General features: G+C 42.4%; 1 protein-coding gene and 1 pseudogene across 3 annotated transcripts in view; both read right to left on the bottom strand.

Moving 5' to 3' along the window:
- The window catches only part of AK4 (adenylate kinase 4), an 81820-nt gene that overhangs the window by 63009 nt on the left and 4583 nt on the right, over positions 1-14228 (bottom strand). The gene's annotated exons all lie outside the window — the stretch shown is intronic.
- On the bottom strand, positions 11555-13806 carry LOC108587312 (annotated as a pseudogene).

Genomic DNA, 14228 nt, shown 5'->3' with positions numbered 1-14228 from the left:
TGCCTCTAAAGTCCACCTATATTTTCTCTACAGCATATAGCTAACTCCCTGTGCCCACCATTTGCTGTGCCAAAGGCCACCAGATACCTCCACCTGAAACTTCTCACAGGTATGTTAAGCTCATTATCCTCTTCACGCCTGGACTGCCTGGACCACTTTCCCAGCACAGTCATTCAAGTTCACCCCTTCAAAAGGCAGCACTTGGCTCTGCCCCACCCACCATTCTCCTACAGTCCTATCAGACACTGCCATCACTACCCCCACTCCTCTCACATCCCCTTTTATCCATTACTGTTACCCTAGACCCCATCTAAACTGTTGTGGCACCATCTTAGCTGTGCTTCAGTTTCCCCCCACTACAATCCACTTCACACTCTGCTACAAAAAACAGCCACCAAAAGGAGTTTGAGGAAGGCATTCATCACCCACGAGCTACTGTGAACTCAATCTGGAATTACATGTAAGCCCCAAGGGGCATTTCCAGCTTCTTGTCTATAATTCCTCCAACTCTAGGTTTCAGTGAAGGTTCCTTTATTTTTTCCCCCAGACATGGGATCGCCCTGTGTTGCCTAGACTGGAATGCAGTGGCTATTCACAGGCAGGATCATCATGCACTACAGCCTTGAACTCCTGAGCCCAAGTGATCCTGCTGCCTCAGCCTCCCACGTAGCTGGGACTACAGGTGTGGTGTGTGTCATCTCACCTCACAAAGTTGCCTTAATTTTAATTGTCTACTCACAGACATGATCCCTACATCAAAAATACCCTGCTTTCACATGTTTCCACCTACTACTACCTGGCCCATCCTTCAAGGCTCAGTTCTAACGCCATCTTTCCCAAAGCCCTCTAATTCTTCTGTCCAGAGGTGTAACAAACAACTATTAAGCACTGTATATTAGACACCAGAGGTTTTTTAAATGAACTTAATAAAAGTTCATACAAGTAACTCTTCCCTCTACTGTTCTTAAAAAAGTGTTTTCATTCCTATTTTTATAGCACTCAATATAATTTGCTTTATAAAATAATTAATTAGGTGTATTTTTATCTTGCAAATTGTTGAAGGCAGAGACCATTTCTTACTCTGATTAACAAAATGCTTTTGGAATAGAATGATTTTACAAGTGCTTAATAAGTTTAAAGTCTACCCATTTGTCTGCCAATACTGACAGCCTCTTAACTGTTCTCCCAAGTTTCACAGTAGAACTTTCAACCCCAGTTTCCAAATAGCCTGAGTGATCTATTCAAAATGTGAGTCAGATGTCAGTCCCATGTTTAAAAACAATGGCTACACTGTGGATTAGGCAATAGTGTCTTAGCTATGACACCAAAAGCATAAGCAACAAAAGAAAAAACAGATCAACTGGACTTCATCAAAATCAAAAACTTGTGCTTTGAAGGGAGCCATCAAGAAAGTGAAACAGGATAAGAGAAAATATTTGTAAATCATATATCTGATAAGTGACTTGTATCCAGAATATATAAAGAATTCAATAAAGAGACAAATGAGCCAATTAAAATGGGCAAAGGATTTGAATGGAACTTCTCCAAAGAAGATATGCAAATGGTCAGTAAGCATATGAAAAGAAGTTCAGCATTGTTAGTCCTCAGAGAAATACAAATCAAAGCCACAATGAAATACCACTTTACACTCAACAGGGTAGTTAAAATCGAAACAGAGAGAAAGGGAGGGAGGGAGTGAGGGGTGGTTAAAGCAAACAAAATATGATCTGAGAAGGACTCCATACTTCTGTATTTGAGTCCTTGTGAAACCGCCTTTGCAAAATTATAACTGAGGAAATTATGACAGGGAAAGAAATCAGACCTCACCGACTCCATCTTGCTTCTAACCTTTAAGCTGCCCTTGTTCATTCCTGGGTGTAGGCCAAACTAACTTTGGGAAGGAATTCAGTACATGGGTTTGACTCTGAAACAAAATTGATAACAGCCCTTTCCCGAAAAGACCCCCTTCTTGCCTGGGGACCAGCCTGCCTTTGCAAGACTAACAAATTAGCTACAAGATTAGAAATTACAGTTTAGGGGTCATGCAGCCTCTGGCTCCAAAAGTCCAAACCTCCCCAAATTGCTCCTGGGGATAACATCATTCTGTAAAATCTAAGATCAGTTCTTGAGATATTTTGGAGATCCTGTACTCAGTGGATCAGCTGACACCACCCAGACCCATAATCTGGCTCAACAAATTCTGCCATCCCACCCAGGAACAGAAGACAGCAAGAAAACCTCACTTCGACCCCCTATGATTCCATCTCCAACTGACTAATCAGCACTTCCCACTTCCCAAGCCCCACTCACCAAATTATCTTTAAAAACTCTGATCCTTGAATGCTCAGGGAGACTGATTTGAGTAATAATAAAACTCCAGTCTCCCATACAGCCAGGTCTGCGTGAATTACTCTTTCTCCACTGCAATTCCTGTCTTGATAAATCAGCTCTGTCTAGGCAGCAGGCAAGGTGAGCCCATTGGGAGGTTACACTTGCGGACAAACTGCAACATGGCTTAGGTAGATAAGACTAAAAACCTAATTTAGGAGTATGCGCCTGTAACAATAGCTGAGTCTTGGCCAATCCCAGTGACCATACTCCAACCACTCATACACTGCTGAGTGTTCTAACTGTGTTCAAATAAGGCAAACACCGAGCTGTAACCAATCCAGCCATTCTGTATCTCACTTCCGATTTCTGTAGTCATTTCTCTTTTCTTGTCTGTAAATCTTCTTCCACCATGTGGCTGTGCTGGAGTCTCTATGAATCTGCTGTGATTCTGAGGGCTGCCCGATTCGTGACTCATTCATTGCTCAATTAAACTTGGCTGAAGTTTTTGTTTTATCAGAAGGTAAAAGTTGACAATGATGAGAAGAAACTGGAACCTTCATTCATTGCTGGTGAGAAGGTAAAATGATGCAGCTGCTTTGGATAAGTTTGGCACTTCCACAAACTATTAAACATAGAGTTACCAGATGAACCTGTATTCTATTCTTAGGTATATACCCAAGAGAAATGAACATTTACATCCACACAAAAACTTACATACAAACGTCCCATAGCAGGAAACAACCCAAGTGTCCATTAACGAATGAATGGATAAACAAAATGTGGTATACCCATTCAATAAATTATTTGACAATAAAAGTGAATAAAGTACTGATACATACTACAATATAGATACACCTTGAAAACATGCTAAGCAGCCAGACACAAAAAGTCACACATATTAACATACAACTATCCAGAATAGGCAAATCCATACAAACAAACAGAACTAGAGTAGTAATTGCCTGGGGCTGGGGCAAGAGGGAAATGGGGAGTGACTGCTAATGGGTATACAGTTTCTTTCTGGGGAAATAAAAATGTTAACGAAATTAGATAGTGGTGATGGTTTTACAACTCTGTAAAATACAGAAAAACCTCTGATTTGTACACTTTTTTATTTTTTTAGTAGAGTCAGGGTTTCACCATGTTGGCCAGGATGGTCTCAATCTCCTGATCTCATGATCCGCCCACCTCAGCCTCCCAAAGTGCTGGGATTATAGGAATGAGCCACCACACCCGGCCCTGATTTGTACACTTTTAAAGAATAAATTTTACTGTATGCAAATGTTACATTCAGTATAGCTGTTACATATAAAAAATAAATAAAAGTAACAACCTAAAAACCTTCCATGGATTCTCACCCAGTTACAATGAAGCCCAAACTCCTGGCCATGCCTCAAGGCCCTACATACAGTCTCCACTTCTACCATCTCCTCCCCACTTAAAATGCTCGAGACACCAGCCTCCTCCCTGCTCCTCTCCACTTACTGAGTTCACTCCTATATTAGGCTCTTTCCACATACTGTTTCCGCCGCCTCAAATCTTTTTAAGACAGTTCTCACTCTATCGCCCAGGCTAGAGTGCGGTGGTGTGACCATAGCTCACTGCAGCCTCCACCTTCTGGGCACAAGTGATCCACCTCAGCCTCCCAGTAGCTGGGACTACAGGCCTGCACCACCACGTCCAGCTAACTTTATTTTTATTTTCCATAGAGATGGGGTCTCACTGTTACCCAGGCTGGTCTCAAACTCCTAGCCCCAAGCGATCCTTCTGCCTCAGCCTCTCAAAGTGAGAGGCGTGAACCACTGTGCCCCACCTGCTACCAAATCTTCACATGCCTGACTCCTACCCTTATTCAGAGCTCAGCTTAAATACTACCTCCTCAAAGAGGCCTCTAACTTCACAATCACAAGTAGTCTTCCCACCCTTTATTTTCTTTATTTTCTTTATCTTATTTTCTTTAGCGTACTTCCAGAAGATATCAGGTACAAGACATAAGGTATATGAGGTGTCTTATTTTTTCTGTCTCCTCTCCTCTCATTACGGCCTATTAAAACATTAGTTGAACTGAACCATCATGAAAAAAATTTTCTATTCAAATGGCAACAGACAATAACTGAAATTATGAAATAGAACATCTTACAAAAGATAATGAATAACAAATTAAAGGTACCACTGGGTATAAGAATTTTAGAGAAGAAAATGACCTGTAGCTACAACAGGTGTGGAAAGGCTTCATGGAAGCAATGAGAGGAGAGATTAAAGAAGTGTGAAAGGCATTACAGGCAAAAGGTACATGTGAACAAAGCACTCCTTGCTGCCTTGTCTATGACGCCCATGCTGTACCTGCATGCATGCGCGCGCACCGCCATGCCTTCTGGGAACATAATTTAGAACTTAGAGCTCAAACCCTACACTGTCAGTACCTCAAGGACAGAGAACAAGTTCTACTTTTTTGCCAGCCTCCCCATACCTAACGCTGGGACATGTGACAAATGGGACAAATGAATAATAAAATAACACCAAGTTCAGGCATTATTCCTGAACTCTTACCATTATGATGAAAAGCAATTTCTACCTCCTCACAACACAAATGGCTTCTATTTTTGACCTCCTTTGGTCCTTTTTATTATGGCAGGAAGTCAGTGCTTCCTTTTTCAGGTTTTTTTTTTTAAATGTTTTAGGGACAGAACAACAATAACAAAAAGTACATCCTTCTACCCTACCCTTAAAGGGCCTTCTAAGCCTCGGCATACTTGTTCCCTGCTATCCATGGTGTTATGGTCTGAACGTGCCCCCCAGATTCACATGCTAAAACTTAATAACCAATGTGATAGTATTAAGAGGTGAGGCCTTTAAGTGGTCATGAGGGCTCCTCCCCTGTAGTGTAGTGGCTCACGCCTGTGAGTCCAGCATTCTGAGAAGCTGGTGCAGGCAGATCACTTGAGGCCAGAAATTCAAGACCAGCCTGGGCAATAAAGGGAGATCTCATCTTTACCAAAAATTTAAAAATTAGCCAGGTATGGTGGCACGCGCCTGTAGTCCCTGCAACTCTGGAGGCTAAGACAAGAGTACTGCTTGAGCCCAGGAGTTTCAGGCTGCAGTGAGCCAATATTGCACCACTCCACTCTAGCCTGGGCAACAGAGCAAGACCTCATCTCCAAAAAAAACCACACAAAAACAATAAATTAAGCCTTGTGTCTTATAAAGAGGCTTCATCACCTTGGGAGTCTGAGGCAGGAGAACTGCTTGAGTATAGGAGCTCAAAAGCAGCCTGGCCAACAAAGTGAGAACCTGTCTCTAGTTGAAAATTTTAAAAATTAGAAAAATTAAAAATAAAATCAAAGAAGCTTAATGTGGCCTTTGGCCCTTTTCCCCTTCCATCCTTTCTGCCATGTGAGAATACAAAGTTCAAGGTGCAACCTCGGAAGCAGTCAACAGGCCTTACTAGACACCAAGCCTGCCAGCACCTTCATCTTGGAAATCCCAGCCTCCAGAACTGTGAGAAATACATTTCTGTTGTTTATAAATTACTCGATCTCAGGTATTTTGTTATAGCCGCACAAACAGATGAAGACATACTGTGTCTACATGGTATTTATAAGACAAGTATTTCACTAGTTTCTAGAGTACTCAGATGTCAGCACAACATAATGGGAAGAAGTTTAATCCTAACTATGGAAGTTTAATCCCAGGTTTGAATGCTAGTTTCTCTTTAACTAGCTGTTCGACCTAGGACAAGTTACTCAACCTTTCTGAGCCACATACCTGTTTGTAAGTAAATGATACAACAACTTCTCTGGAGGTTTGTGTGTGGAAAGCTGTTTGACTTAGGGTAAGTCACTCAACTCTTTTTTTTTTTTTTTGAGACAGTCTCGCTCTGTTGCCCAGGCTGGAGTGCAATGGCATGATCTTGGCTCACTGCAACCTCCGCCTCCTGGGTTCAAGCGATTCTTGTGCCTCAGCCTCTCGAGTAGCTGGGACTACAGGTGCACACCACCATGCCCAGCTAATTTTTGTATTTTTAGTAGAGATGGGGTTTCACTCTATTGGCTAGGCTGGTCTCAAATTCCTGACCTCGTGATCCGCCCGTCTCGGCCTCCCAAAGTGCTGGGATTACAGGAGTGAGCCACCACGCTCGGTCAACTTTTTTTTTCTTTTTGAGACAGGGTTTCGCTCCGTTGCCCAGACTGGGTGCAGTGGCTCAAACACAGTTCACTGTAGCCTCACTATAGACTCACTGTAGCCTTCTGGGCTCAGGCAATCCTCCCACCTCAGTCTCCCAAGTAGGTGGGACTACAGGCATGCGCCACCACACACACTGGCTAACTCTGGTTATTTTTTGTAGAGACAGGCTTTTGCCGTGTTGCCCAGGCTGGTCTCGAACTCCTGGGCTCAAGTGATCCATCCGCCTCGGCCTCCCAAAGTGCTGGGATTACAGGCATGAGCCACTGCACCTGACCAAGTTAGTTACTCAACCTTTCTGAGGCCATTTACTTATTTGTAAAGCAAATGATATAACAACAACTGCTCTGGAGAACTGTGTGGGAATTAGAGATAATATGTATTCATTAGTCAGTCCAGGGCCTGGCAGTTGCTTCGCCCACTGCAAATGTTGGTTATGACCAAGTCACAAGAATTATAAAATGTCAGGGTCACAGGTTACTGCTGCCCAGACAAAAGGTGCTAAAGATCAGAAAATAGTTGATTTCTAGCTTCTTGGAAGCTAGATGATAAACAAGAATGACTCTGCATTATTTCAGTATTATCCGTCTGGCTAAGTAAGGGATGCTTGCTGCTGGATCTGTTGTTTAACTAGTACAAAAACTCTCAGAACTTAGAGACTGTTAAAATATAACATCAACCATTTAAATTCAACTACATGAAGCTGTACAAACAAGACCTTTTGTACTATGTCTCAAAGGTCAACCTGAGAGCTTAAAACATCAAATGGAGGGAGTAAAATACACAGAGTAATCCAAAAGCCTCTATTATCTACTCATGCTTTTTGAAAAAAAATTGGTTTGGGCCGGGTACGGTGGCTCACACCTGTAATCCCAGCACTTTGGGAGGCCGAGGCAGGCAGATCACCTGAGGTCAGGAGTTCAAGACCAGCCTGGCGAACATGGTGAAATCCCGTCTCTACTAAAAATGCAAAAAAAAAAAAAAAAAAAACTTAGCAGGTCATGGTGGCAGGACCCTGTAATCCCAACTACTCAGAAGGCTGAGGCACAATAACCACTTGAACCCAAGAGGCGGAGATTGCAGTAAGCCAAGATCACACCACTGTACTTCAGCCTGGGCAACAGAGTGAGGCTCCGTCTCAAACAAAAAAGAAAAAATCTAGTTTGCTAAAGAAAAATACACGGTTGAGATGTCTGATCCATTGTCCATTGTGAAAGTACATCATCCAAAAAATTTACAAAATTTCCAAGTCCTTAAACCTCACAATATGTACCAATACAGATTGTTAAACAGCCAACTAGCATAATCTAATACGATTTAACAATTTACTTGGTAGATTTTGAAGGGAACAGGTAATTCAACATGCCCTTCAGAATGGGTGAATTTACAGTTAACAGTTTGAAGCTCAATTTACTAGTTTCAGGATTGTTTGCCATCCTTCAGTTCCAGAAGTTAAAAGCCGAAATTTAAATACATATACTATAATGCCACTATGTTTATGTATATCTTAAAGGCAAACACAAGTAATGAGGGCTGGAAAGGTGATATGGGGCAGGCATGATAACCCTTCCCTTTGACAACATCATTAGAGATGGATGCGGACTAACATGATAATAGAAAAAGTAAGGCCAAGCCATAAAAGCAAGGACCTCTTGTGGACCATAAACTCCTCCAGAAGAGGAGTTTCAGGTACGCTATGACAATGACCACGCCATCTTTTTGTAGCTGTACTCATTTGTCAAAACTCAACTCGGGAATCGCCTCCCCTAAAAAGCCTTCCCAAATCTCATCTCCTCCTAAATGCTGGGTTAGCTGCCTCTTCTGTAAGCATGCACATCTTGCAGCCTCAATTAATTTTTTTTTTCTCCGAGACAGGGTCTTGCTCTGTTGCACAGGCTGGAGTGCAGTGGCATGATCACAGATCACTTCAACCTCAGCCTCTTGGGCTCAAGTGATCCTCCTGCCTCAACAAAGTCCTGAGTAGCTGAGACTACGGATGCGCACAACCACACCCAGCTAATTTTCTTACACTATTTTTTAGTAAAGATGAGGTCTCGCTATGTTATCCAAGCTGGTCTTGGACACTTGCTTGGTCTTTAGTAATCCTGCAACCTCAGCCTCCCAAAGCGCTGGGATTACCGACATGAACCACCACACCCGGCCCTACTGGGTTATTTTCTTCTTGTTTGCCTGCCTGTCTGACTGCCTGTCTCCACCAAAAAACAGCAGCTCCTTCAGGGAACAGACCTTGTTTCACCTCTTTGCATCCCACAAGCCAAGATTGCCTGGCACTCAAACATTTGTTGAAAGACACATTTACCAGGACATTCAGTGCAGCACACTCTGTATATCGAATGACTATAAATAACCTAAATTCCAGTCAACAGCGGACTGATGAAATTGTGGTTCCAGGACTCCTGTGAGTCCATGAGACCTTTTCAGGGGTCCATGAGTTCCCCTTTAACTACATGTGTATAAAACCGGATATTCTTCAAATACTTTAACCAAAACAGCATAGCACCAAAGACCGAATGAAGAACTAGATATGAGAATAAAGTTTTATTCTATTAGGCCAGAAAGATTTGCAAATGTAGGCCAGGCGCGGTGGCTCAAGCCTGTAATCCCAGCACTTTGGGAGGCAGAGACGGGTGGATCACAAGGTCAGGAGATCGAGACCATCCTGGCTAACACAGTGAAACCACGTCCGGGCGAGGTGGCGGGTGCCTGTAGTTCCAGCTACTCAGGAGGCTGAGGCAGGAGAATGGCGTAAACCCAGGAGGCAGAGCTTGCAGTGAGCTGAGATCTGGCCACTGCACTCCAGCCTGGGCGACAGAGCGAGACTCCATCTCAAAAAAAAAAAAAAAAAAATTGCAAATGTGCAAAAACAACAGCACTTTTCTCATTAGATTTCATTTTGGAAAATAGTTAATTTTCACAGAAATCTGTTAACATACAGTGGATTTATTATTGTTTTTGATGAATTAATATTTTTAAATTTTTTCAATTTTCTTTTTTTTTTTTTTTTGGAGACACAGTCTCGCCCTGTGGTCCAGGCTGGAATGCAGTGGTGCTATCTTGACTCACTGCAACCTCTGCCTCTTGGGTTCAGGTAATTCTCCCTCCTCAGCCTCCAGAGCAGCTGAGATTACAGGTGCGTGCCACCACACCCGGCTAATTTTTGTCTTTTTAGTAGAGACGGGGTTTCACCATGTTGGTCAGGCTGGTCTCAAACTCCTGACTTCGTGATCCACCCGCCTCAGCCTCCCAAAGTGCTGGGATTACAGGCATGAGCCCCCACAGCCAGCAAATTTTCTCAATTTTAATTTCAAATACATTTAACATCTATATGTATAACCCACATAAACAAAGCTTCTTTGGTTCTCAATATTTAAATGTGTGATTTCAAACTATGATATATCTGTACAATAAAAGAGAATGCAGATATCTTTTTAAAAGAATAAACTGATACATGCTGATGGAAACCAATATCTAATCTTAAGTGTAATAGAAAGAATGAATGTGTACATTAAAAAAAAAAGAGGCACTACTATAATATGCTATAGATATGACACATAAATGCTATAGATATATAACAAAATCTTTGGATAAACATCCAAAAAAAGTTAAAAGCAGATCCCCCTGTGGAGAGAAACTGGGGAACCAAGAGTCAGGGACGGGTGTGAAACTTTCCATTCTATTCCTAGCATACTATTTGAAAATTTTACCATCTGCATGTATCTGTATTACATTTTCAAAATTAAAAATGGAATAACAAATTATATATGAATATTGGAATTGTACATAAGTATCTAACTCACATTAAAAAACAGTATTTAACAGAATTGGAAAATATTAGATGATACATTGTTAAAGCAAGCAATTTTCAAAACAGTAATACTATAATACAATGCAATAATAATGTAACTCAAAATATATGTGTATGTGTGTATTCCTGAAAAAGTCTAGAAGGATATACTGTATATAAAAGTATTAGCACCATGGATGGTGGCTCAACCGCCTGTAATGCCAGCACTTTGGGAAGCCGAGGTGGGCAGATGACTTGAGGTCAGGAGTTCGAGACCAGCCTGGCCAATATGGTGAAACTCTGTCTCTACTAAAAATACAAAAAATTAAGCCAGGCGTGGTGGCATGTGCCCGTAATCCCAGCTACTTGGGAGGCTGAGGCAAGAGAATCACTTGAACCCGGGAGGTGGAGGTTGCACTGAGCCAAGAGCCAAGATCGTGCCACTGTACTCTAGCCTGGGCAACAGAGCGAAACTCCATCTAAAAAAAAAAAAAAAAAAGTATTAGCAATAACTTTTCCTTCCAGTTGGTAAATTACAAGTGATTGTTTTCATCTTTCTAAACTTTTGCTAACTTATACATACTATTTCTATAATCAGAAAATCAGTTTATATATGTATGAAGTATACCTATACCTACATAAAATATTTTTCATTTTATTTTTTTATCTACTTTTTGAGACAGAGCTTGCTCTGCTGCCTAGGCTGGAGTACAGTGGTGCAATCTCAGCTCACTGCAACCTCTGCCTCCTTGATACAAGCGATTCTCCTGCCTCAGCCTTCCAAGTAGCTGGGACTATAGGCGCGCGCCACCAAGCCCAGCTAATTTTTGTATTTTAGTAGAGACAGAGTTTCGCCATGTTGGCCAGGCTGGTCTCGAACTCCTGGCCTAACTGAAACACTTACTAAGCCAAAAAGTACACAAATAAAGTAGCACCTATAAACTACCAAGAACTTGAGTGAACATTTGTAAGCTACGTTTAAAACGCTCCCTATGTCAGCCAGGTATGGTGGCTCAGCCTGTAATCCTAGCACTGTGGGAGGCCAAGGCAGGCGGATCACCTAGGTCAGGAGTTTGAGACCAGCCTGGCCAACATGGTGAAACCCCGTCTCTACTAAAAATACAAAAATTAGCCAGGCATGGTAGTGGGCGCCTGTAATCCCAGCTATTTGGGAGGTTGAGTCAGGAGAATTGCTTGAACCCGAGAGGCAGAGGTTGTAGTGAGCCAAAAATCGCGCCATTGCACTCCAGCCTGGGCAACAAGAGCAAGACTACATCTTTAAAAAATAAAAAAATAAAAAAAATTATCACTATGATTTAAGTTCTATTTTGGCCAGTAGTTTTATTCCCAGAAACCTATCCCAAAGAAAGTGTATTTGTCCAGTGATTTGTACACAATGACATTTATAAGAGCATTATTTGTTTAAATGTTGATGTACAAAGAACTATCATGGTTTTTTATTGGGTAGATGCCTTGGATAATCCCTCGAAGGAAGACTATTTAGTCCAACTTAATAAAGCTGATATCCTTCGCATACTGACAGAAACACTGGCAGCATGTATTAAGGCCATATTTCTGGATCAGACCGTGCCGGTTTGAACAGACGTGACAAGAGTGAGAACCCTGGCTGAATTTTCAGGGGTGGCTCCAGTACAGCTGCTGGTGACCCATCTTGCTCTCAGGAGTGCAACGAGGTAAAAGGAAGGCGCTAGCCCACGCATGTGCTGTTCCAAAAAGATTGGTTAGCCACATTCTAGTTCATTCAACCCTATAGCACATTCACCCAGGCAGGCGCTCAGGGCAAAATCCTAGGATTCACTGTAGACTTCTTTCTCTCCATCACCTCTCACAACCAATTCATTATTCCAGTCAGCTCTGCCTTCGTACATATCTCAAACCCCTTTATTTCTCTCCTCCTTTGCCACCAACAAGTTCCAAACACAGGCCACTCTCCTCATCCATACTGGTCTCCCTTTTCCTCACCTCTCCACACAGCAGGCAAAAGATCCACTTTTAGAAAGTAAATCTTTTCACGTCATTGTCCTATGTAAAACCCTTCCTTGTCTTTCCAGTGCCCTTGGAATAAAATCCAATATTTACCAGGATCCTCCAGGCTCTACCTGATTTGGCACCTGCTCGTCTCTCTGACCTGAGCTGACCTACTTCCACATCCCTTCTGCCTGCCACGCTCCAAACATACTGCCACTTCTTTCCGTTCCTCAAACACGCTATGCTAATTCCCACCTTAGGGTCTTTGCACTTGCTGTTCCTTCTTCCTGAAACACTCTGTTCCTAATCATCACAAGCTCATTCTCTATAGTATGAATAAGGACATTCACCTCCTGGAGAGGCCTTCCCTAAACACACAACCTAAGACAGGCGCCTTTAATTTATTAGCTTCAATTACCCTTAAGGAATTAAGGGTAATTTTTTACTTACTGCTTCCATTTCTTCTACCGTTTTAAAACAATTTTCTAAATTTTGTACAAGGCATGACTTTGATCAGAAGAAAACTACTTCTAACAAATGATCCTGGCCAAGCATGGTGGCTCACAACCTGGAATCTCAGCACTTTGGGAGGCCGAGGCGGGCAGACTGCCTGAACTAAGGGGTTCAAGACCAGCCTGGGCAACAAGTAGAAACCCTATCTCTACAAAAAAAATACAAAATTATCTGGGCATGGTGGCGCATGCCTATAGCCCCAACTACTTAAGGGGCTGAGGTAAGACAATCGCTTGAGCCCAGGAAGTCAAGGCCGCGGTGAGCCCTGTTCATGCCACTGCACTCTAGCCTAGGTCACAGAGTGAAACTATGCCTCAAAACAAAAGAAAAAAAATCCCACTGGAAGGATGTGCAAAGATTCACCGTGCATGTGGCTAAGGCAGACTTACTGTCACAGAATGCCTTACTCAAGTCACAAATAGTGTTCTTCAAATACGTGTGAAAATCCTCAAACAAAGAAACCAAAAAAGCAATAATAATAAGTGTATATGAAGTGGACTTTTGGACTGGAGAGGTCTCAAAACCAGTCAGATCCTTGCTTGACCTGTGCTACTTCCTGAGTCTCACCAAGCTATGAGGGGAAATGGAATAGAATATACTCTAGAAACCCTGTAATAAGCCAAGACTCTGTATGATCTATAAAAAGGATAACTATAGAAACCTGTTTTAGATACATTGTTAGACTCTGCCTCTCAAGTCTCTCTAATAAAATGTTTCTATCTTCCAGTTCTCAGAAGTTTTCCCTCTTACATAAGACACACATTTATACTTAATGAGCACCAAAAAAACCCTGGGCCCTCTGAACTAGGCCATCTTTTTCAAAAAGAGGCTCTCAGCCCATAGACTAACTTGAAATGCTAGTCCCATCAGCAAAACTCCAGCAAGAGCTGCAGTTAATACTGAGAGCAGAGGCCGGATGCAGTGGCTCACGCCTGTAATCCCAGCACTTTGGGAGGCTGACGCAGGCAGATCACGAGGTCAGGAGTTCAAGCCCAGCCTGGCCAATATGGTGAAACCCCATCTCCACTAAAAATACAAAAATAGCCATGCATGGTGGTGCGTGCCTGTAGTTCCAGCTACTCAGGAGGCTGAGGCAGAAGAATTGTTTGAACCTGGGAGGCGGAGGTTGCAGTGAGCCGAGATTGTGCCACTGCACTCCAGCCTGGGTGACAGAGCGAGACTCCGTCTCAAAAAAAAAATATATATATATATAGAGAGAGAGAGAGAGAAGAGAGCGCGCGCGCGTGCGCAGAAACAGGTTTGTTCCTTAACATCTTTTATCTCAATGAAGTCCAAGATGCTTCCAAACGGAGATGTGCCAGTTTTCCTGCACTTGAGATAGTAGATCCAGTATAACGTGGTTTTAAAAAATATCACTATTTCTCCAACCTTTAAAACAAGATTTGCA

This window comes from Papio anubis, chromosome 1 (genome assembly GCF_008728515.1).
Source record: "Papio anubis isolate 15944 chromosome 1, Panubis1.0, whole genome shotgun sequence".
Taxonomy (NCBI): domain Eukaryota; kingdom Metazoa; phylum Chordata; class Mammalia; order Primates; family Cercopithecidae; genus Papio; species Papio anubis.
Note: the sequence above shows the minus strand (reverse complement) of the source record. Positions and strands in the feature narration are given on the sequence as shown.